At 35.0% G+C, this 23,898-nt stretch overlaps 1 protein-coding gene and 1 long non-coding RNA gene across 9 annotated transcripts in view; one reads left to right on the forward strand and one right to left on the reverse strand.

Moving 5' to 3' along the window:
• The window catches only part of LOC147027498 (uncharacterized), a 504,607-nt gene that overhangs the window by 402,703 nt on the left and 78,006 nt on the right, over positions 1 to 23,898 (forward strand). The window lies entirely within an intron of this gene.
• On the reverse strand, positions 16,971 to 17,605 carry LOC147027500 (uncharacterized). The gene is made up of 3 exons (XR_015057067.1): positions 17,585 to 17,605; positions 17,314 to 17,371; positions 16,971 to 17,028 (listed from the first exon to the last, which is right to left on the reverse strand). It is a non-coding gene; the product is annotated as an uncharacterized LOC147027500 (long non-coding RNA).

A 23,898-nucleotide genomic window follows, 5' to 3' on the forward strand; every position in this document is an offset into this window, starting at 1 on the left:
TGGCATTTCCGAGACAATTTTGAGTATATTGTTTCTTGAACATTTGAACACTCCTTGTAGAAAGATGACAGTATAAGCAATGACAGCCATTTGTTCGCAGAACATAACAAGACTTGACTTTTTGATTTTATTGGAAGGCAGTCATTTTGACACTGAATTAAAATGCTAGAAGGCCTTGACAACTACTTCCCAACAAGCTGCAGACTTTTAAATCACCCTTACATGCTGTCCTGCAATTACATTTCTGGGAACGCAAACTCTGGCATTTCGACTGCATCGACGTTTGATAAATAACCTTTAACAACCAACAGTGAATTGCATAAACGTCCATAAAAAAAAAACAGTTCTGTCAGCATAGAATTGCTTATGATGGACAGCCTCATGTTGGAATGCAGCATTAATTGGCCTGCTTGATGTTCCCATCTTAGCAGTTGTTTCATGATGCCATGACCCCATGTTCAAATCACATATACCATGTTAATTAGTTCATTTTCTGCTGTGTTTAATTCATTATATGAACACTAACTTCTCTGAGTTGGCTTTTTACATATTATTATTATTATTATTATTATTATTATTATTATTATGCATGCAAGGAATTAGGAAATTTATATCATAAACTATAAAGGGGTTGGGAGTTAATTAGGAAAAATAATGGTGAGGGGGTTTGTGGATCAACAAATGGGGAGAAAATGGAAAGGGAGCTTGAAGGAGATTAGAGAAGGGTCAAGGAAGGGAAAAGGGATGTATGAGGAATGATTTAAAGGGGGAGAGGATGGAGGGGCATCGAAGGAAAAGGGGCCATGGGAGGGCATAAAAATTGCACAATTTTGGCATATTACACAGAGATGATACCTAATTTCCTCGTCCTTACTTCATTATCTGAACAAACTCTTCCACGTTAAAAAATATCAGAGTATGATAAACATAAAAGATCAGGCATGGTAGTTGAAGGTGTTGGAAGGATATTTCAAAGAGCTGTTGAACAGGGAAGGAAGCAATGGTGGTCTGGAGCTATCATGATATGGACAGGGGAAAGTGGATTTGGTGGAGATCACAGAGGAGGAAGTGTGGATGGCATAAAAGAGGATGAAGAAGAGAAGAGCACCAGGCGTTGATGAGGTGTGTACAGAGATGATAATTGCAGTGAGAGAAGTCTGAGGCAGTTGGATGAAGAAATTGTTGAATGTATGTAGTATGTATGAGAGAGGGTTCAATTCCGGAGGATTGGAGGACAGGGTTGATTGTGCTGATATGGAAGGGGAAAGGAGATGTTCAAGATTCAGGGAAGTACAGGGGCATTACGCTCCTTAGTCATGTAATGAAAGTGCTGGAGAGGATTCTGGGCAGGAGGATAAGGAAGAGTGTGGTGATGGAGATCAGAGAATAGCAGCAAGGGTTTAGAAAGGAATGGCAGATGGAATGTTCGCACTGAAACAGCTGGTGGAGAAGAGGTTGGAGGTGCAAGGAGAGACGGCATTGGGATTTGTGGACCTGGAGAAGGCCAACAACACTGTTCCGAGAGAGATGGTGATTGTGACACTGAGATGGATGGGAATGCCAGAAATAGAAGACAGGTTGGTGGAGAAGATGTACAAGGGAATATAGGGAAGAGTTTTGGTTGGTCCTGGGACGTTTAAGGAGTTTGGCGTGATAGTAGGGTGAATATACTGATTCTGGCTGACTTTTCCCCATGTAAATGAATGGGGGATTTTCAGCGATTCATATTTTTTTCCTTAAAAATAAACCCCCTTTTTATCCCAAGGTATATTTATTTGTCTCCCCTTTTAACCTGAGGACACTTTTTTTCAAATAACCCATGCAATAAGACAAAGATTTGTGAAAGGTGATTCTAAAGAAATATCTGAAACGTCTAAGCCTCGGGACACTCTTTATCAAATAACCGATGCATATTGTTTAGCTCACTCATTGAACCTATAAAGATTTGTTCATTCTCAAATTCCTTCAATAGTTTAATTTTCTTTGCACAATAATCCCCATCTAAAATATTGAAAAACAAAACTTTTGAATCTTAATATTTTTTAAGATACCCCTTTTGTGCCATTACGAAATGATAAACTTCTCTTAATGCTCTTGTTTGACCACCTCCTGAGCCACATATCATTTTGAGATTATAGTAAATTGTTTTTTCATTGTTCAATTGATAACCATCAAAGTTTTCAGTCCATTCAAGGATATTCATTTTTTTCTTTACATCCTCTAACTTACTACTTTTTAAATTGATTCGCTTATTTGTTTTATTTACCTTTGTTTTAGTTATTTTTTCAAAAAGACTTATTTGATATTTTTCACATTCATTATGTTTTCCATTTATATACCAAGACTGAGATTTTCTCCACTCTTTTGTTTGATTAATACTTGGTTTGACCATTTATATATTGCGAAAAAACGTGGCGGTAGCCCTTAAAAAACCCTAACCCATCTTCCCATCTTTAAAACACAATCTATTATATTCACTCTATCATACAATATCCATATGGAACACAATCTATTCCATTATCTAAAATAAATCTCTTATCATCAAAGGCTCCTAATGCCTTTTTATTTACTTCTTCACTATATATGTTATGTTTATAACTTCTTATTGTATTCATTTTCCTATATTCTTCTTTCTTATTCATCAAACAATTATAATAATTTCTAAAAGTTATTGATTTCTTTATTACATATTTCTTTATTCCCTTTAACCTCTTATCAATCTGATCACCATACTTACAAGCATATGCCTTTGCTCTCAATCCAATAAACTCACTCATTACTTTTCCACCCAACTCATCCTTAAACTTACCAATAACCTTTTCATTCTTTTTGGAAAATAACTCACTCTTCTTGCTGAAATTACTTGTATCATATACTCCAATATTTTTCTTCATATCTTAAAAACATCATCAGTTTTTATATCGAGGAAAAAACTATCAGTGTCCAGAAACAATGAAACATTTTCACCATACTCTTTCTTTAAGTTATTATACAAATAATCATACATCAATATCTTTGATAAATCAAGAACTGCTGTTCCAATATAAATTGGTTTATCCATTACAATACTTTCCTTTTTCATATGAATTGCAGAAAAGTTCTCTGAAAAAACCTCTTCTCTCTCAAAACTTGGTTTATTTATCAATCTCGAAGCTTCTTTCCAAGATGTTGCGAATCTAATGTTTTGCCTGTTTCTAACATTTTCCATAGTCTTTCCAAATACAGCATTATTCATTAATTTATAAAAGTCCCCTTCAAATTTTACTTTTGTATTTGCTCTCATATCTGTATTGAATTGAATATACTTTTTCACCCAAGGACTTTGTTTAAATTTTAAAACTCTATGAATTTTAGCTACTCTCAATCCTTCTCTCAAAAACTGTTTTAAGCTTCTCTGATGCAAAACATATCCCTCTTTATCATAGAATGTTGTTAATAACTTTTCTGTTGATTTGCCTTTAATATTAAAACTTTTATGATAATCACTGAACCATTCTTTCTTTGGGGTTTCTTTCTCACATGCAAAAGGAAGGTCTTTATGCTTATTATGAAGATCACTCGGGTACCTCAAATCAACTTCAAAATAATAACCTTCTTCTTCGTCATTCAATTCCTCTTGAGAAGAAATAACAATATTCATCAAAACCTTTTCATAATCCTTTTCTTCCACCCACTCTAATTTACCAAAAGGCAGAGATTGAGACATTGCCCATCCATACAAATTATTAGCATCAAAGTACATCAAATAATTACGATCTTTTTCACTCTCATAATTTGGAAGATATTTATTATTTGCTTTAGCATATCTTTTTGAACATACTTGTGATATTCCACCTCTCTTAGACTTCTCAATCATCAAAAGCATATCAACATCACTGATTAAATCTATATCTTGTTTTGTCATTTTCAACATTGCACTCCAAGCTAAACCAGGAGCTGTGAAATAGTGGGCAGGATCTCATCCATAACAATTTTTATAATGACAGAGTGATCGAAAAGCTTCAAACACATCAGCTAACAATAAAACATCTGTTTTTAGATATAAATCATGATATTCTCCAAGGTTCTTTATCTTAAATATTTTCCATATTTCTTGTGCGTGTTTATATTCCTTATCACTTATCTCTTCTTCATAAAGGTTATTATAGAAACTTTCTTTTGAAGGAAGTTGTGTTTCTTTAAATCTCATAAATGAATCCATATAATCATAAGGATAAATTCCCTTACTTGTAAGAATTTTCTCTTTACTTTGAATTTCATTCCTTGTTTGAATTTCCTCTCTCGTGAGAATTCCTTCTTTAATCAGAATTTCATCTTTAATCTGAATTTCCTCTTTAGTTAGAATTTCATTCATTGTTCGAATTTTCTTTATAATTAGAATTTCATCTTCAGTTAGAATTTCTTCATTAATTTTCTCATTAATTAGAATTTCCTCTTTACTTTGAATTCTCTCTTTAATCTGAATTTCCTCTTTAGTGAGAATTTCCTCTTTTGGAAAGAATGAATTAAGATTTGGAAAAGAGTCCGTGGAGCTTAGATTTGATGCGAGGTAGGCTGGTGGTGTTCCCATAAACTTGTAAGAATCTAGAAACCTAATATGAGTTAAAGGTTTTGTGAATATCATTTTTGTAAATGAAATATACTTTTGACTTGTGTTTGTTGTGGCAGAAATATTCCCTGGTGTTTTTGAAAGTTAATTTATAAATAGATGTGTATCATAGTTGGCGCTGTTGTGAAGAAAGACTGGAATAAAAGAAGGTAATTTATAATTAAGATTACAACAGGAATGAGCGGGACCTCTATATTTACCAGTAAGATGACAATGATCCCTAACTTTAGACTCCTTAATTTCCCCCTCACAAATATGACAGATATTGTTCTTTCTAAATTCTAATTTTTCTTCTTTGGTTAATTTCATCGGTTCATTTGTTTCTTTCATTAATTTAGTGAGTCTTATACAATCCTTTTCTAATCGTTTTACAAACTCTTGTGATGCTTATATAATGTTCAAGTTTGTTATCCTTTTCTCCAACAGATGATTTGACATAATAACAGAAACCACAAGGAATATGTTTTTGATATTTATTTGTATATGATTCTTTTGGATTAGGAGAAGCAGTATTTATCTTTTTAAGGATACACTCAAAATCAGCGTATATCACAAATGGGTGCATGATAGATTTATTATAATCTTCAAAAGAAATCTTTTCACCAGGTTTAGGCATTGTAATTACAACTGATTTATGATTACTACAATATTTTGAATGTTGTTCGAATCGTTCTTTTGTATGAAATGAATTAAGACATCGCTTACAAGGATATATTTTGTTTGCTGTTCTGAATACCTGAGAAGAGATTAATCTTGATAAATTATTGATGTATGTGTAATGTGAATTATTTCCAACACTAAAATATAAAAGATCAATGTGTGTTTCTTCATTTTTATAGTTTGAAATTTTTAATATTTGAACTTTGTTTGTATCCGTTAATCCATATACATTAATAGAAAGATTATTCTTTTTCTCAAATTTAGGAATATCTGTGAGTGGCATTGGGAATTTAAAATCTTTAATGTCCAAGGTATTCTCATATTTCATATATTGTTTTACTCTTTCTGAATTACATTTTGGTGGATGAAAGTGAGCAAGAACAGACCAGAGAAAACATTTATTATCATTGTTCTTAATATTAACAACTGCCTTCTTTAGTTTTATTTCTTTTGGTAATTCAATATAAGAAGAAGCTTTAAGAGGGTTTGATTTTAGAATGTGTATATCTAAAAAGATGATTTTTTTAAAAAATTGAATCCACTTCCTACCACTGTATTATCAACATCCTCCTCTTGTTTTGATAGTTCTTCATAAACCCCACTATTCAAAAAATCTTGAAATGATGTTATAAAATGAAGATCTGTTCTCATATAAGGAGTTTGTTCTTCATCTTGTCTTTTCATATTCATTTTCACTCCCATATAAAACTTTAAAGTTTTCATTTCTTTTAATGTCTTTTTAATAACTTTTTCAACATCAGGTTTCACTATTTCAATTGATTCAGCTATTGATGATGGACCGGGTTCTCCAAATTGAAAAATCCTTATTTTTATATGCCCTTTAAATGCCCCATCAGTGTTTTCAATATAATAGTCTCCCTTTACTTTAAACTCATTTTTCTTGTGTTTTTGTGATTGAAGATGTTTATGATAACTTCTCTTCAAAACATCCTTTGAACAGATATCACAATGTTTTCTTTCCAACTCAAGAGGAGATATTTTATGAAATAGATTAAATGTGTGTTTGTTGGTTCGGAGGTGTTTTCTATAATGTTTATATTTGTGATTACAAACATCGCAGTATGTTGTATTCACCATATTTATATAATAAATCTTTGCTTAAACTAAAATTTTCTTAATGAAAATTTCGTTTATTTTACAGGTGAATCTGTGTTTAAAACCATTTTATCCTCCAACTTTTTCACTTAATAAATACAATGTTTCAAGACACAAAAGACAAGTTTCAATCAATCTCTTCATTTGTGAAAGATACTGAGAAATATGTCAAGGATGTAAAATTGAACAAAGATAAATATAACAACTATTGGATAAAAACAATTATGGTAAATAATATGAGTTCTTCAATTTCCTTCAGTGGAAGGGCTTTTAGTATACCTGGTAGAACATCAATTAAAGTATCTCTTACAAAAGTTTATCCTCTCCTTCTGGTAATATATTCAAAACTAGAAAAAGCAATGAAACAAGAAAAAGTATCAAAAAACAAAAACCTTATGGATGAAGCTTTAGAAAGAAAAGATAAGACCATCTGTAATATGCAAGGAGAAATTTGTATTTTTTTCAACAACCCTGAAGATGTAAATCCTGATGAAATCAAGGATGTTAATATATCAGGTGAAATGACATTTCGTTCAATAGTAGTTAACGATCATTTTAAAATTACCTTTAATATAAAAAATGTTGTCGTTGAATCTGGTAATGAAAAAAAGTATATCGATATCGATGGTAATATTCTTAAATATGAGTCAATATACAACTGAAAGTATAGATGAATTTCAGTTTTAGTAAAGTTTTACTTTTTAAATATGCTAGACTTTCCTGATTCTCCATATGACAAATTTGAGAATTGTCCTGCGTGTGAAAGACGGGGATTAAACACAGAGTCAAAAGCCTATAAACAATGTATATTCTGTGATTATCTTCTAATTAATGATAATTAAAAATATAAAAAGGAAAATAATTCTTTTAGATTTACACCAAAAATGAATTACTTTACAAGATTGATTAGAGAAATTAATGTAAAGTACGAGGGTGATAACACACCTTTCCTTACAAGGGAAGAAACTGAACGTATAAGAGAAATGTTCAAAGGATTTTTGTTATATATTATTCATGGATGTAATTTTCAGGGAAATATCAACACAAGATATTGTATAAATAAAATAATGGATTATCTTGAAATTAAACCTGAACTTAGGATAAAATATAGAGTTTCTAAAAAAGCCAATAATAAATTAAATAACCTGTTTTCCAAATATATAAATGAATGATTTTTTACCCATTTGGGAAAATAAGATAAAATTTAACAACCATAAAAATCTCCCAAATTCATTAAGATGTCTCATAGTTGGTTCAAGTGGATGTGGAAAAACCTGCTTACTTTTAAAGATGCTCCTCACTCCCAACTTTTTAGATTATGATAATTTAATAATTTTCACAAAGTCGAGTTTTCAACCAGAGTATCAACTACTCTCACAAGGTTTTAATGCTGGTCTTCAAAAAGAAGATATAATTGGTTTATTTAAACTTCAAAAAAACCTAAATGATTATAACATTGAAGATATAACTCAACTATTTTGTGATACACAGAGATGTGAAAAGAAATCAAATCCGATAACTTGTATTCTTAGTGATAATACGGATGATATACCGTCTCCCCAAGATTTGGATAAATCAAAAAAGAACCTCGTTATCTTTGATGATTGTGTTAATGAGAGAAACCAAACGGTAATGGACAGCTACTACACAAGAGGGAGACATTCTTCTTGTAATTGTATTTATCTTAGTCAATCATACTTTAAACTTCCTCGTCGTTCCATCAGAAACAATGCTAATACTTTAATTTTATTCAAGTTAAATTCAATAGATATCAATAATTTTTGGAGAGATAATTGTTCTACATCATGTAGTAAAAAGAAATTTGAGGATTACATGAAGCACACGACTGAAAAATATAAATATATTGTTGTGAAACAAGATGAGATATTAAGGGATATATTTTTTGTTTTATAAACAATTACATATATAAATGACAACTATTATTGTAAATCTTGTGGGTAAATCTGCTTCTGGAAAAAACGTTCATAAATCAAGGTTCTTGTGTAGTACAAATGAGAATATTGTAAATTTACTTAAAAAACACCCCGTGATACGCATTGTATCAACAACAACTAGAGCAAGAAGACCTGGCAAAGTAAAAGGTGAAGATTATCACTATATTTCAGTGGAGGAACATATGCGATTGAGGAATGAAGGTCAAATATTTGAGGTTTCTCTTGGTACAACAAAATATTCACATTGTAAGAGTGAGTTAAGGAAACTAAAATCTGGTGGTCTTGGGATATTAGAAACTAATCCAGAAGGAACGAGACAAATTATTAAACATCTGAGCGGAGTGAAGATTTCATCATTCGGTTTTGATGTTGATGAAGAAACTCAACGCAAACGTATGAAAAGCAGAGATGCAAGTATTCGTGAAGAAGAAATTACAACTCGCATTAATGTTAATAAAGAATTTGATGAAATATTTAAAGAAAAGGATTTATTTGAACACATCTACTTGAATGATGAAGAAAAGGAAAATTTCCCTGTTGATCTTTACAATTCATTAAATGATATTTCACGATAAATAAATGGATGCAAAAGAAAGAGCAAGAAGATTTAAGGAACATCAAGAGTTGTTTTCAAAAGTTGTAAAACAGCAGGAAGACATAAACAAGAAACGCAGACAGAAACTAACGGGCGAAGAAGCATTTGAAAGAAAACAAGAGAAAATTTTTAAACCACTTTTAAAAACTTCCCAAGAAAAAATGAAAGATGTTTCCACAGTTCCCACAGTAGAATATACTCCTAAAAAACTTCAAATGTTAAAAGATTTTGATCAAATGACGGAGGAAGAATGAGAGCATTTAGGAGAATTAAAGGTTTATGATGATGAAGGTTTATTTCAACAACTGGAAGAGATTAATCGACCCCCTGATTATATTGTGAATGCTCTTCAAAACAATGAATATTCAGCGGATTCAAAAACTAAAGTCCGACTCATTCCACCAGAACAACCAGCAATATTTCTTCTTGTTCAAGAAAAGGTATTGATATTTCATGATGAATTAAGGTTCTTGGGTTCTGCTCAACCCCCTGTTTAACTAACTCCGAGATTAATGTTTCTTCTCACAAAAGATGGAAGACAAGGTTCAACTGTGAGGGATGAATCAAAGTATATTGACAAACCATTGGATATGAAAAATAATGATGATAGAGTATATATTGATCTGCTGAACACTCTAAATTATAGGGTTAGTATTTCTAGTAAAAGTAGGAAAAATGAGAAGGAGAAACACATTATTCAGGCTTTAAGTATCCTTGGTTCAGGTATTAGTTTTCTTCCAAATGACCCATCGCAATTAGTTAATAGACTGTTATTGTTGTTAGGTAGTAAGAAGGCTGGAAATAACAATTGTTTTAATGAAGCATCAGCCATTTTAGACCAGTTGATGAACATGAAAATAATTAATAAATCTCAATATAAAGACATTTTATCTCATATTAAATAAGATGAGAAGCACAATCCTGAGTTTTAATTTCACAACAAGCGACCACACATCTTCATTCCCATACCCACTACAACTTGACCCAACAAAAGAATATGAGGCATCTTTATTGTCCATGGAAACTTATAATGCCTTATTTAATATAACTGATAAAAATGACAAGTTTAGTTATAATCCTGGAAGTGGATACAAAACGATAACGGTCTCACCCGGAGCATATGAGATTTCTCAAATATCTTCCGAAATTGCTCGTTTTATGAAAGAACAGGGTGATGAACCACAAAATATTGTTATAGACATTCAAAAACATACTTCAAAATCAACGATTAAAGTTAAAAATAACTACAAGGTTGATTTCACAATTGATACTTCATTTACAGACTTATTGGGTTTCTCCTCAAAAAATATTGAAACTAATGGGACGTTTTCCAGTGATAATGTCATTCAAATATCCTCAGGAATAAATTCGGTGTTAATTCACTGTGATTTGATTGATGGTGCTTATAATGATGGAAAAAAAACAAATACAATATTTTCATTCAGCGCATACTCAACCCCAATTGGTTATAAATTCAATATGGAACCTAAAAATTTGGTTTATCTCCCTGTGTCACGAAAAACCATACACAGAGTAAATTTTAGGATAACCGACCAAGATAATCGTATGATTTCTTTTCATGGAGAAGTTATATCCATCAGAATTCACCTACGTGAAGTCTTCCAATAAATAAATATGATGGTTATTGTGAGGAAACACGAGTTGGGAAAATATAAAATAATTACAGGGGATGGGATGTTCCTTTCCCCATACTACAAGGGTGAAGGTATGTATCTTGGTAGAGGATACTATAAACCGAAGAGACAAAGGGGTGTTGGACATCAATTTAGAGTAGATGGGATAATTGATACTCTAATGGGTATTGGTTCAACTATTCTTAAACATAAAGATCTAATTGGTTCAACTGCTTCTGCTGTGGGAAATGTAGCAGGTGCTGTAAAGAGCATAAAAGATGCCCAGAAGGAATCTCATAAATTACAAGCAATAAAAGAAATTAAGAAAGGCAAAACTCAGTTGTCCCCCCAAGAATGACAGAAAATAATTTGAATACTTGGATCAGGGTTTCAAAAGTTTTAACATCTTTTTTTCCTAAATAAATACAAGTATGGAAGCAATTGATAGTATCTATGATTTGGATGATACTATTATTATCTCAAACTCCACTAAAAAAGAAGATTACTTCAAGGTAAATGCAATAACTGGAACAGACTGGAATACGAATGGTACAAAAAGTTTTGAAATAAATAATCAACAAACCTATTTGAATCTCTCCGAAAGTTTCTTGTTGTGTAAATTTAAATTCACTAAAGCTGGGAATAACACAAACGCTACACTTGTAAATGATTTCTTCTGGAAAATGTTTGATAGTGTGCGTTTGTATATTGGAACACAAGAAGTTGAAGCGGTTGATTATGTCTCTGCTGTATCTGAAATGATGAAATTTACACTCTATACATTCAGTGATATAATGGGAAAGGGGTCTGTCGAAAGTTTTATTCCTGATATGTCAACGGGAACAAACACAGACCCTGGATACACTCAAAGGAAAGGAGTGTATAATGATGATACAAAAGCAGAAAATAGTTTTACTGTGGCAGTTCCTCTTAAAGGTATATTTGGATTTTGTGATCATGATAAAGTTCTGTATGGTCTTAAAATTAGATTTCAACTACAAAAGAATGATAATGAAAATAGATTGCTTTTTGGTGTTGGTAATGCTTTTGGTGATCAGAATAAATTTGTAATTGAGGAAATGAGTTGGTATATCAGTGAATATACTCCTAATCTTAAAACAGAAGAGATGTTGAATAGAAGACTTCACTCAAAGAAACCACTCAGTGTATCATACCTCAAAAGAAGATGTCAACACGTTAAACTCAACCAAACTACTTACACGTGGAATTTGGGTGTTCTGGAAGGAAAGCCATGATATCTGTGGATCATTTTTAAAAAGCCAGATGGTGATACTGCGACTGACAAGAATAATGCATTGAGTGATAATGCTAAGGTGAAACAACTTTGCGTTTCTCTCGATGGAACATTTTATCCACGAGATAGATTGGAAATTAATTGGGAAAAAAATGATTTTGCTGAAGCATACAAGTCTTACCAAAAGGTGTGTGAAAGTAATGGAAATAAAGAACCTATTTTGGATATGACAGCATTTAAAAGTTTGTATACAATCTATGCGTTTGACCTGAGCGCTCAAAAGGAAACTATAAAGTCTAATCGAGTGGATACTTCCCTATACATTGAAAGAGGAGAGAGTGAAGAAGTTGATACATATTGGTTGCTTTTGGAAGAAACAGAATTACAGATTAATACAGATAATGGTGTGATGATTAGTCTCACATAATTTTTTGTTAAATAAATGAGTGGCAAAGTACCAACTGGGGTATATGTTAATCAAATCAATCTTCATAAACTATCATCTTGTGTTCAAAATCAAAAGCCTTGTACGATTAACGTTAATACAATTCAGAGAAAAGGAGCAGTAAGAATTGATGTTTTGCTCACAAGAGAACAGGTTAAAATCTTGAATGACACTGGCTCACTTAAAATTAAAATGACAAAACCAATGTTGAAAAAAAATATTCAATAAAAGAGATGAGTGGAGGATTTCTCCCATTTCTAATTCCTTTATTTGCTGGTTTAAGTGCGGTTGGAGCATTGACGGGTGGTATTTCAACAGCGGTGAAAACTGCCAACGAAAGGAAGGCTCAACTCCAGGCTCAAAAAGAATTTGAAAGACATAACAAAGAGTTGGAGAAACAAATTAGTGGAAGTGGTGTAATTGTAGATTTTGCTGAAAAACTTGAACGTCTGCCTGATAAAGCGAGATTGTTAGTTGGAGATATGCTTTCTTCAATAGCACAAGCAGGTGTAAAATTAACGAAAAGAGGTAATGGATTATATCTTTCTAATAAATAAATGAGCATTGATGAGTGGTTTAAAGAATTTGGAAAGAATACAACATCAAATTTACAACTTGTCAAATATTGTAAGAAATTAAAAATTCATAATGTGGTTATTTGTATGAAAGATGAATTAACAAATGTGCCGAAACATACAAAGAATATTATTATGAACTTAGAAGATAATAATGGGAACGGTTCTCATTGGGTTTGTATTTTTAATAGTCAAGACAAATATTATTTTGATAGTTTTGGTCTTCCACCACCTGTTGAAGTCATAAAATTCTTACAGAATGGTGTTTATCAAACATTTCAAGTCCAAGAATTAAATTCCAAGTGTTGTGGTCAATTATGTCTATATGTGTTATTTCAACTCAACAAAAATAAAAAAAATTTATGATATTATTTTTAATCTAATATAAATGACTTATGTTGGTAAAGATGGTTCTATCTTTGGTGTATCTCAAGAACTTGATATTGATTTATCAAATTATTACACAAAGGCACAGGCTGAACGACATAAATATAATATAACCAAAAATATTAACATGAAAAATGCTTATAAATTAAAAAAATTATCCAAGCCCAACTGACGCGAATGACTTGGTGAGATTAAGCGATTTATCACAATATATATCTTTAAATAAAATGGCCGTGTATTCCAAAGATACAGAAGTGTTGATATTATCTCCAGGTCATACAGAATTCACAGTTCGAATTAAAATATTTTTTTTATAAAGAAGGGCGTATCGTTTGTATGAGAATAGAACAATGGGGTATGATATGAATGATTTAGGGTATAATTGGTCATTTAAATTTAACCTCGAAGACCTGGAACAATTGAATCAGTCTCGTAAAGAAGAATATTATCCACTTGGTATTGAGAATGAGTTTTGTGGGGCCACGATTAGTAAACAACAAATAAAAGAATTTAATAAGGGTAAATATAATAATGGTTTTGCCTTTGTTTATATCATGAAAACAGAAAAAAACAGGATTATATATCATAAGTAAGGAAATACAAAATGATTTAACTTTGGGAAGATGGGGAGGTGTTTCGTGCCATAATATTATTCTAACATATATTTCTGATACATAAATGACAGCAAGAAGGCTTCAAGAAAATTATCATTTCTGTGTCCAAGCATACCTTCAAGAAAAGGGTATTCGGTATTTTAATAAATATGTTCTACAACATAAGAATGAGGTATTTTCAATAAAAGATTGGCATTATGCTGATGTTGAGAAACCGACAACTTTAGATTTAATTAGAATGTTAAATAATGAAAAAAATTATACAGTTAAGAAAAAGTAAGGCTCTTTTAGAAATTCAAAATAAATTTTATTGGTTTCCTGTTGTAAAAAAAATTATTTTGGATACAGGAATAACAAGAAATCCTGATGAATATATGTATGATATTCTATGGGGTGTAAGCGATTCCAGGATAATAAGGGATGAGGAAGGAGTTGAAGAAGAGAGGGAAGAGGAGGAAAAGGAGAAGAGAGAGAAAGAGGAGAGGGAGAAGAAAGAGAAGGAGGAAAAGGAGAAGAGAGAGAAGGAGGAGAGGGAGAAGAGAGAGAAGGAGAGGGAGGAGAGAGAGAGAAGGAGAGGGAGGAAAGAGCGAGACAAAATAAATATCAAAATATGGAAACCAGTGAGATTAAAAAAAGATTGGTGGTATTACAGAAAATAACTCAACCCACCGAGGAGGAAAACAAAGAATTGACAAGTCTATTTGAAATATTTTCTGCAAGACTATTGACATCGACAAGATATTCATTTTAATTCAAGTTTTTCATTTTTATTTTTTTTCTTAAATAAATGGAGGAGAGAGTGAAGGCATTTCTCAGGATTCTTTATGTTTTAAAAATTAAGATTCAAATGTGCATGTTGGAAACTAAAAAGGTTTTTGCACTCTGCAGGAATTTTTCACATAAATAAATGAGTTATTGTCTCAAATGTAAAAAGAAAACTAATACTAAAAATATTTCATTTATTAAAAGTAAAAATAACAGGGTTATACAAAAAGGTATATGTTCGGTGTGTGGTTCAAAAAAAAATCAATTTATCTCCAAACACAAACTCGGAGATATACAAAAGTTTTTATCAGGAAGTAAATTTACAACTACTGGAATACCAGGGGAATTACATCTTCCAGGGTATTCTTTCTGTGGTCCAGGCACAAACTTGGATAAAAGATTAGATGAGGTAGACAATCCTAAATCCTGGAGTAAACCCATCAATAGAGTTGATGAATTGTGCATGAGACACGATATTGATTATGGGAATACCACAACGTTGGAAGAAAAGCATGAAGCCGATAGAGAAATGTTGTATAATTTGTCTCTGATACAAAATCCAACCTTGAGAGAAAAAGTTGATCGGTTCATTGTTAAGAAGATGATCAGTGCTAAATTGAAACTTGGACTTGGAAATTCAAAAAACTTATAGGCTCTAATGATGTCATTAAGACTGAAGAGCAATTAGCTGATGAATTACATAAACCAATATTCACAAAGTTTCAGAGAAGGAAAGTTTATTCCAAGGAAGTAGATTATATCTGGTCTGCTGATTTGATTGAACTCAATAATGATAAGGGGTACAAGTATGCTTTAACCGTTATTGATTTGAGGAGTCGATACGCATGGGTTGTACCATTAAAAAAACAAAACAGGTAATACTCTTATGTTAGCCTTTCAACAGATATTTAATAAAAGTAAGAGAAAACCTAAAAAATTGTGGACTGATGAGTGTAGAGAGTTTTATAACAAGACATTTATGAATTTTCTAAAAAATAACAGTATTACATTATACAGTACCTTTAATGAAGGGAAGGCAGTTGTTGTTGAACGTTTTAATCGTACCTTAAAAGAGAGATTATATAAAAAATTCACACAACTCGGTTCACAACAATGGTCATCTTTTATTCAGGATATTGTGGATAAGTACAATGACACGGTTCACACGTCAACAAATATGAAACCATCAGAAACATTTACAAAATTAAAATATGAAAAAGAGATTAATGTCAGAAAACCTAAGTTCAAAGTTGGTGATATCGTAAGAATATATAGGTGGAAATCTCATTTTGAAAAGGGTTATATTAAACGATGGACGAACGAACTTTTTAAAATTGTTGATGTAATAGATACGGTTCCTTGGACTTATAAGATATATGATTTGGAAGGGGAAGAGATTTTAGGTTCATTTTATTCACAGGAATTACAAAAGACAAAGATAAATTGAAATTTTTTGACTCCGCCCCTTTTTGACTCCGCCCACACAAAACCCACCCACATAAACCCCACCCCACACAAGCTCCACACAAACCCCACCCCACACAAGCTCCACACAAACCCCACCCCACACAAACCCCACACAAACCACACCACACACAAACCCCCCACAAGCTCCACACAAAAACTCCACCCCACACAAGCTCCACATACACAAACCCCACACAAGCTCCACCCATATTCATCATATTCACATAATTCGTGATTAGTTAATTCGTTCCCCACACACAACGTTTATTTAATTAAAAAAATATCCACCCATCCACCCATCTCTCCACCCATCCATTTATCCACACAAACCTCATCCACATAAGCCTCATCCACATTCACCCCTCCCACATAAACCCTGCCCACACAAGCCCCACCCACATAAACCCTGCCCACATGAACCCCTCCCACACAAGCTCCACCCACATAAACCCTGCCCACACAAACCCCACCGAAGCCCACCCACATAAACCCCACCGAAGCCCCGCCCACACAAGCCCCACCCACATAAACGCCCCGCCCACACACGCCCCGCCCACACACGCCCCACCCACACAAGCCCCACCCCCTCATCCCCCTGTGCGCCCCCACCTTTGACCCACCCACACAAGCCCCACCCCCTCATCCCCCCTGTGCGCCCCACCTTTGACCCACCACCTCCCTCATCCCACCCCCACCCTTCCCCACACACACACATGGGGAGGGGAAGGGTGGGATGAGGGGGTGATGGGTGCACCTACCCCCCCCCCCCCCCCCCCTCCCTCTCCTTCATGTCTTGATTCTCTTTTTGAAATTCAAAATCAAGTAATTGTAAACAAAACAAATATAATTAATCAAAATTGAAAATAGTAAATATTCATTTGCGAGAATGTATTATCTTTCCCAGCAATCTTCTTCAGATGTCTTGTGATGTCGAAACTCAGACACCATATTCTGTTTTGAAACAAAAAGTGGATAATAATTAGGTTTTATAAAGATAATTACATGGTAATATGAGTAAGCCTGGTGTTGGTTATAAGTTCAAGCCTCGTTGACCACTGAATTAACACACCAGGAGGCCGACTCAGCCTGTCATCCTTCCAAGGCCTATAAAATGAATTCCAGTGTACTGACAAAACCGCGTCCAAACTAATGATGCAACCAACATAAGGCGACATTCCAAAGAGAGAGAGTGATATTAATAAACAAATAACTAAATAATAATTCAGAAACATTTACCTCCAGAAAATCATGTGTTGTACCAGATTGCTTCAACAGCTTATGTTGTGTGATCGAGCTGAAAAAAAAATAAAATAATGAGTCAAGGGTATAGATGGAGAGACAGACAGAGAGAGGTAGGTAGAAAGACAGACAGAGAGAGATACAAAGAGACAGACAGGGAGAGATAGAGAGAGACAAACAGACAGGGAAAGAGACACGCACGCACGCACGCACGCACGCACGCACGCACGCACGCACGCACGCACACACACACACACACGTGTCTCACCATTGGTTTAATTCATTCGAGACAGAGGCCGTGATAAGACTTCGTGCCAGTCATTATAAATGTTTTTCAATTCTCTTCTAAAATCATTGACCTCTTCAATAAGAGCATTCATTTGATGCACCTCATTGTGATATGTAAACTCCACTTCTTCCAAGGACCTGCCAGGAAAAAATATATATTTTCGCATTATCACGATTTAATTTATAATCAATTGCTTCATTGTTCAAAGAGGAAACCATTCACAAACTTACCAACTTTGTAGTGAGCTGTTATCTTCATCGGAAGAGAGTGAGTCCATGTCTCAGTTTTTTTTTTACCATTGGTACAAGATGGCAAAAAGATCAGAGGCCGTGATAAGACGTCGTGTCAGTCATTAAAAATGTTTTTCAATTCTCTTCTAAGATGATTGACCTCTTCAATAAGAGCATTAATTTCATGCACCTCTTCGTGATATGTAAACTGCTCTTCTTCCAAGGACCTGCCAAGAAAAAAAAAATATATCAGAATTATCACGATTTAATTTATAATCAATTGCTTCATCGTTCAAAGAGGAACCCATACACAGGCTTATCAACTTTGTGTTGAGCTGTTTTGTTCGTGGAAGAAAGATCGCTCATGTCTCAGTTGTAAAAATGAAAATCCCGTCTGGCAGAAACTTTGTCTGGCGAATCACTTATAAGGCAACGATGAGGAGATTGCTTAATCATTGGGTGTGGCCACAGGAAATGACGCTTCGGGCGAGACAGCTTGGAAAATAACTGGGCGATATATTCTCAAATTGTATGAATCATTTTTAAAACATACTTAAAATACCCTAAAATGGTTTTGATTAAACTTATGTTTAAAAGCCTGTTCGTGTTCTGAGATAAAATATAAACACGAGGCCTTGTCTCACAGAATAGTTCCTATTTTTTCACAGCATGACTGTCCAAAAACACTTCCTCATTTTCACAGCACGACCGTGTCAAAAAAACACTTCCTCATTTTCATGGCACGAACTGAAAACATTTGAAACAAAACTTTTTTTATGGCGTGGTTTATACACAAAAATGATTTGCAACTCGGGCGGTGGCCAGATGAGATCATTAAGAGAAGTTTATCATTTCGTAATGGCACAAAAGGGGTATCTTAAAAAAATATAAAGATTCAAACGTTTTGTTTTTCAATATTTTAGATGGGGATTATTGTGCAAAGAAAATTAAACTATTGAAGGAATTTGAGAATGAACAAATCTTTATAGGTTCAATGAGTGAGATAAACAATATGCATCGGTTATTTGATAAAGAGTGTCCCGAGGCTTAGACGTTTCAGATATTTCTTTAGAATCACCTTTGACAAATCTTTATCTTATTGCATGGGTTATTTGAAAAAAAGTGTCCTCAGGTTAAAAGGGGAGACAAATAAATATACCTTGGGATAAAAAGGGGGTTTATTTTTAGGGAAAAAAAAAATGAATCGCTGAAAATCCCCCATTCATTTACATGGGGAAAAGTGAGCCAGAACCAGTATATTCACCCTACTCGTGATCATCAATTTGAGGCAGGGAAACACCCTCAGCCCACTTGTGTTTATCATTGGTGATGGAGCTCGTAAACAGGAAAGTGAACTTCAGGGGTCATATGGGGAGGATGCTGTATGGGGACGATCTGGCTGTTGTGGTGGAGTAGGCAGAAGATTAAGGATGTACTGGGGAAGTGGAAGAAGGCATTTGAGAAACATGGGCTGAAGATGAGTACGGAGAATACTGAGATGATGTGGGTTGGGCAGCAGAGAAAATAAATTAATATCAGGTTAGAGGGGAAGGAGATAAGACAAGAAAATAGGTTTTAATATATTGGAGGAACAATGACCGGGGATGGTAAGTCTGAGGCAGAAGTGGGGAGGAGGATTCAGGTGGGTGTGAGTGCATGGAGGAGGATGGAGGGAGTAATGGCAGACAGAAAAATATCAAGGAAATTGAAAGGGAAGGTTCTGGTGTAATGTGTAATGTCGACCTACCTTTATGGTCTGAAGACGGTGGCACTGACAGAGAGACAACAACAGAGGCTGTAAGTTTGTAAGAACTGGGTCAGGAAGATTGCAGGAATGATGAAGGTGGATTGAAGGAGGATGGATTAACTGAGGGAGGAGATTTGTATGCAGATTAGCTTGACAGGGAGATTGGTGAAATGCCATCTGAGATGGGCTGAACACGTGATGCGGATATGGGAAGAGAGAATGATTAAAAGAGTGGATAAGTTGAGGGGGCAAGGAAGGAGGAAAAGAGGTCGACCGTGGTTGAGATGGGAGGATTGTGTGAGGAGAGATATCAGTAAGGTATGGGTGGTTGGAGAGTAGAGAGAGTTGGCTGATGACAGATGGAGATGACAGTCTTTGCCAATTCGCCAATTGGTTGTAGTCAGTGTTGACTGCTTTTTTCACTGATCTGATCCTATAATCTTAGCTTTTATACAATTATATTCTTGCAAATGGCAGCTTGGCTTCCGGGTAGCGATCATTTCTCGGAAGTGCGGCTGTGCCGCTGGTGCTGTGCCCCTCTACCAGTGCACTGGTACTCATTTAGCCGACCTCGGAAGGATTACAGGCTGAATCAACCCCACCTGGTATTAATTCAGCAGCCAACGGGGCTCAAACTCAGGACCCTAGGATCCTAAACCAACTGCCCGAGTTTATACAATTGTCAAATAAATACAGCAGGCCCATTTAACAGAGAAGAGAATGAAGACACAGCAATGTGTGATCGAGTTACATCACGAATCACAACTCTGAATATTTGGCGGCAACCTCAAACATGAATTTGTCCTGGTAATTTGTTGTTGAGCAAAGTTGAAAAGCTGCTGTCTATTCTTTGAATATTTGCTGCTCCACATGTTGCATTAGTGAAGCATTGAGTTATGTTCAAGCCATTTTTGCCCAGTACTTTATCCAAAAGTTCAAGGAACCTGTTTCCTGTGGAATCTTCACAGTTGACTACAGTAAGTAACTTTTCCTGGACTCTGGCAATGCTAATTGGAGGATAATTGTAAGACATCTAATCCTGAACATGCACATTAGGATACAAATGGCTGTCTTAATTAAGTCCCCATGATCCCCTCAGGTTACTTTCATAAGTATACCTTACTTAGAGTTGTAGATGCGTTCCAGAAGAACACGATGTTAAGCGAAACGATGTTAAGTGGGGTCTAATTTCTCATAGACTTGCATGTATTAATGGGGGGATGTGTTCTGTCGACATTATAAATGTAATTATAACTTCCATTCGCATCGTCGATAGCTTAATGCGGATTAATATACAGCATATAGATGCTAAAATAATATACTGTATCTGAAAAACATTCCACAGGTCGTAAACTAGAGGGGGAGCACTCGGAAGAGTGCAAAACCTCCGCCGCCAATACTGCTGGGTCACTTAAGTGAACCTGATATCATATCCATTGTAGGTCAAAACGGATCAATCTCTGCTGAACCACGATTGAATAAACTAAACTCGATCGACGCGCATGTAGAAATGCTCAAAAAATAAAATCGAAATTTTTTATGAAAAAAAAAGGTGCAAAATTTCTGTTTTTTTTTTTTCTCTAACAATTTTTTGGGGGGTTGGAAATCACTTAAAACATGAAGAAATGCAAAAAAAAAAAAAACATTCAAATATTTTTCAAATAAAATCGAAATTTTTTTGAAAAAAAGTTTCAAAATTCTTTTTTTTTTCTCTAACAAATTTCTTTATTTTTGGTTGGAAATCACTTAAAACATGGAGAAATGCAAAAACAAAAATTCAAATATTTTTTCAAAATGGCCGCCATAGCGGCCATATTGGACTTTGGATCGAGTCTAAAATCTAATGGCATGATCCTTGGACCATACCTAATCCCCCCACCAAGTTTCGTCGAAACCCGTCCAGGAGTTTTTCCGTAATACTGTTCACAAACAAACAAACAAACAAACAAACAGACAGGGGTGAAAACAGTAACCTCCGTCCATCTTCGATGGCGGAGGTTAATAAATGAACAAAAACAAAGTTAATTTAACACTCAATTGTCTTATCTCGAAGCTAATGTTGGTTGTGTTGATGCCACTGAATGCCTTTGCTTCAATGTGGTATGGGTTGGGTCGGTGGGGGGTGCTCGGGTGAGGGAGAGGTAGTGGGGATATCCGTGTCACCCTCAGAGTCTAGTGCAGGTTCAGGCTGTTTTCTCTTGAAGAATGAGTCGAGACCAAGTTGTCTGGTCATCTTCTTCTTCTCCTAGTCGAGCTCTCTTGTGCAATCTCCTGCCGCATTGCCTCCAAGCAAGAGTACCAGGCGATCTTTGTCAGCCTTAAATTCCGAAGCATTCATTTCTTCACTTGCAATAAAAGTGCGGGATGGCATCTGCTTCCAGAAAAGTCCCGTTTCATCGACAATGAAAACAAGCTGTGTGGGGTAACTGCAGCGTTCTGTTATCGCCTGCATGTTGGTAGAGAACTTATCCACTGCCTGCGTGTCAGCACTTGCAGTCTCACCAGTAATCTTGACACTGTGCAGGTTTCAGCGATGCTTAAAACACTCGAACCAACCTCGGCTCGCTGTAAAATTCTCCACCGTCGAACTGTCACCTTCTTGTTGTTTTAATTTTTCAAACAAAGTTTTAGCCTTTTCCATAATAACCAGCCGGCTCAGGGGCATATTTTATTATCTCGTTTTGGTTTTCAATCCACATGGACAACAGTCTCTCCATTCGCTCCATCGCACTGCTTCTACTACATGTCACCTTAGTGGCAGTCAAAGGCGTCACATTTTGGCCAGTAGCTCTTTACATTTGGCCACTTGTACGCAAGTTTAAAAGTCGTTCTCACCGTGGTCGGAGCAAGTGCCATATCACATACAATATCCTTGGCCCGATCACCTGAATTAATGCACCTTCTCACCTTCATTTTTTGCCCCAGTGTTATGCTTTTACGAGACACTTTGCTTTCAGACACAACATTAACATTACCTGGGTGTTTTAACGCCATATTCAACACTGCAATCACTTTGTAACAGAAAAAAGCAAGCACATCAAGCCAGGAGGTGACGATGGTTTGCGAGCATTATTGAGGAAGCCCTACCATAAAAACTTATCTCCTCCGTCAAAATTTACCAAATCATATCGGATTTTTTTATATGTTGTACTTATGGACATTACGCACAGCTTCTAGGAAATGAAATTGCGAGAAAAAAATCTAGAAAAAAGAAAAATAAACAAAAAGTTCAAGTGGGCGTGGCTCCGCCACCAAGGGGCATGGGACGCCCCTCATACAAAAAGTCACAACTTGACCATGATATCTCGCTTGTGTCCAAGTTTCATCAAGATTGCATCAAACGTCACGGAGCTATGCTCTGGAGAAAGTCACAAACAGACAGACAGACAGACAAACAGACAAGCCGGTAGGCGGACATGGGTAGTCGACTACCCAATAGAACCTGACGCGATGGGCCCGTTCGATGGGGAATGACCTGAGGATTAAGCACAAGAAAATTCATGATTCCAGCTTCAAGGGTTAATGCTGTAGATTGTTTTTTCGTTAAAATACCCCCCCACATTTAGAGGTTTTTTTGGCCTTTCCTAGGCAACGGAGGGATCCATAGCAACGGTTCTTTCTCACACATAACTAGGACATACCATGAACCTACCATACCAGTTTCATGTAAAACTGACTCATAGTCTCTGAGATATACCGAACTTCGTTTTTTTATTGTTTTCGACCAGGGTTTATTCAAAGTCTATCTTCTCCGACAGTTTTCATAGGATCCGGCTGGAAATTTTTGACAATATGGTTGAATGTACTGCCCACAGTCGCTCGTGGCCCGACTTTTGATTTTCGGAAAAAAAAAATTTGAGATTTTTTTTGAAAATTTCAAAGGTCCGTTGCTGGGCAACGGATGGGACCATAGCAACGGTTCTCATTTGCACACAACTAGGTCATGGTATGAACCTACCAACCAAGTTTCATTGAAATCACCATTGTATTAACGGAGCACTTGTCCGAACAGACATACATACAGACAAGACGGTAGGCGGACATGGGTAGTCGACTACTCAATAGAACCTGACGCGATGGGCCCTTTCGATGGGGAATGACCTGAGGATTAAGCACAAGAAAATTCATGATTCTAGCTTCAAGGGTTAATGCTACAGATTGTTTTTTCATTAAAATACCCCCACATTTAGAGTTTTTTTGGCCGTTGCTCGGCAACGGAGGGGTCCACAGCAACGGTTCTTTCTCACACATAACGAGGTCATACCATGAACCTACCATACCAGTTTCATGTATATCTGACTCATAGTCTCTGAGAT

The sequence above is a fragment of the Eptatretus burgeri genome, chromosome 4, assembly GCF_056783735.1.
Source record: "Eptatretus burgeri isolate ZD-2024b chromosome 4, Ebu_testis_v1, whole genome shotgun sequence".
NCBI classification, from domain to species: domain Eukaryota; kingdom Metazoa; phylum Chordata; class Myxini; order Myxiniformes; family Myxinidae; genus Eptatretus; species Eptatretus burgeri.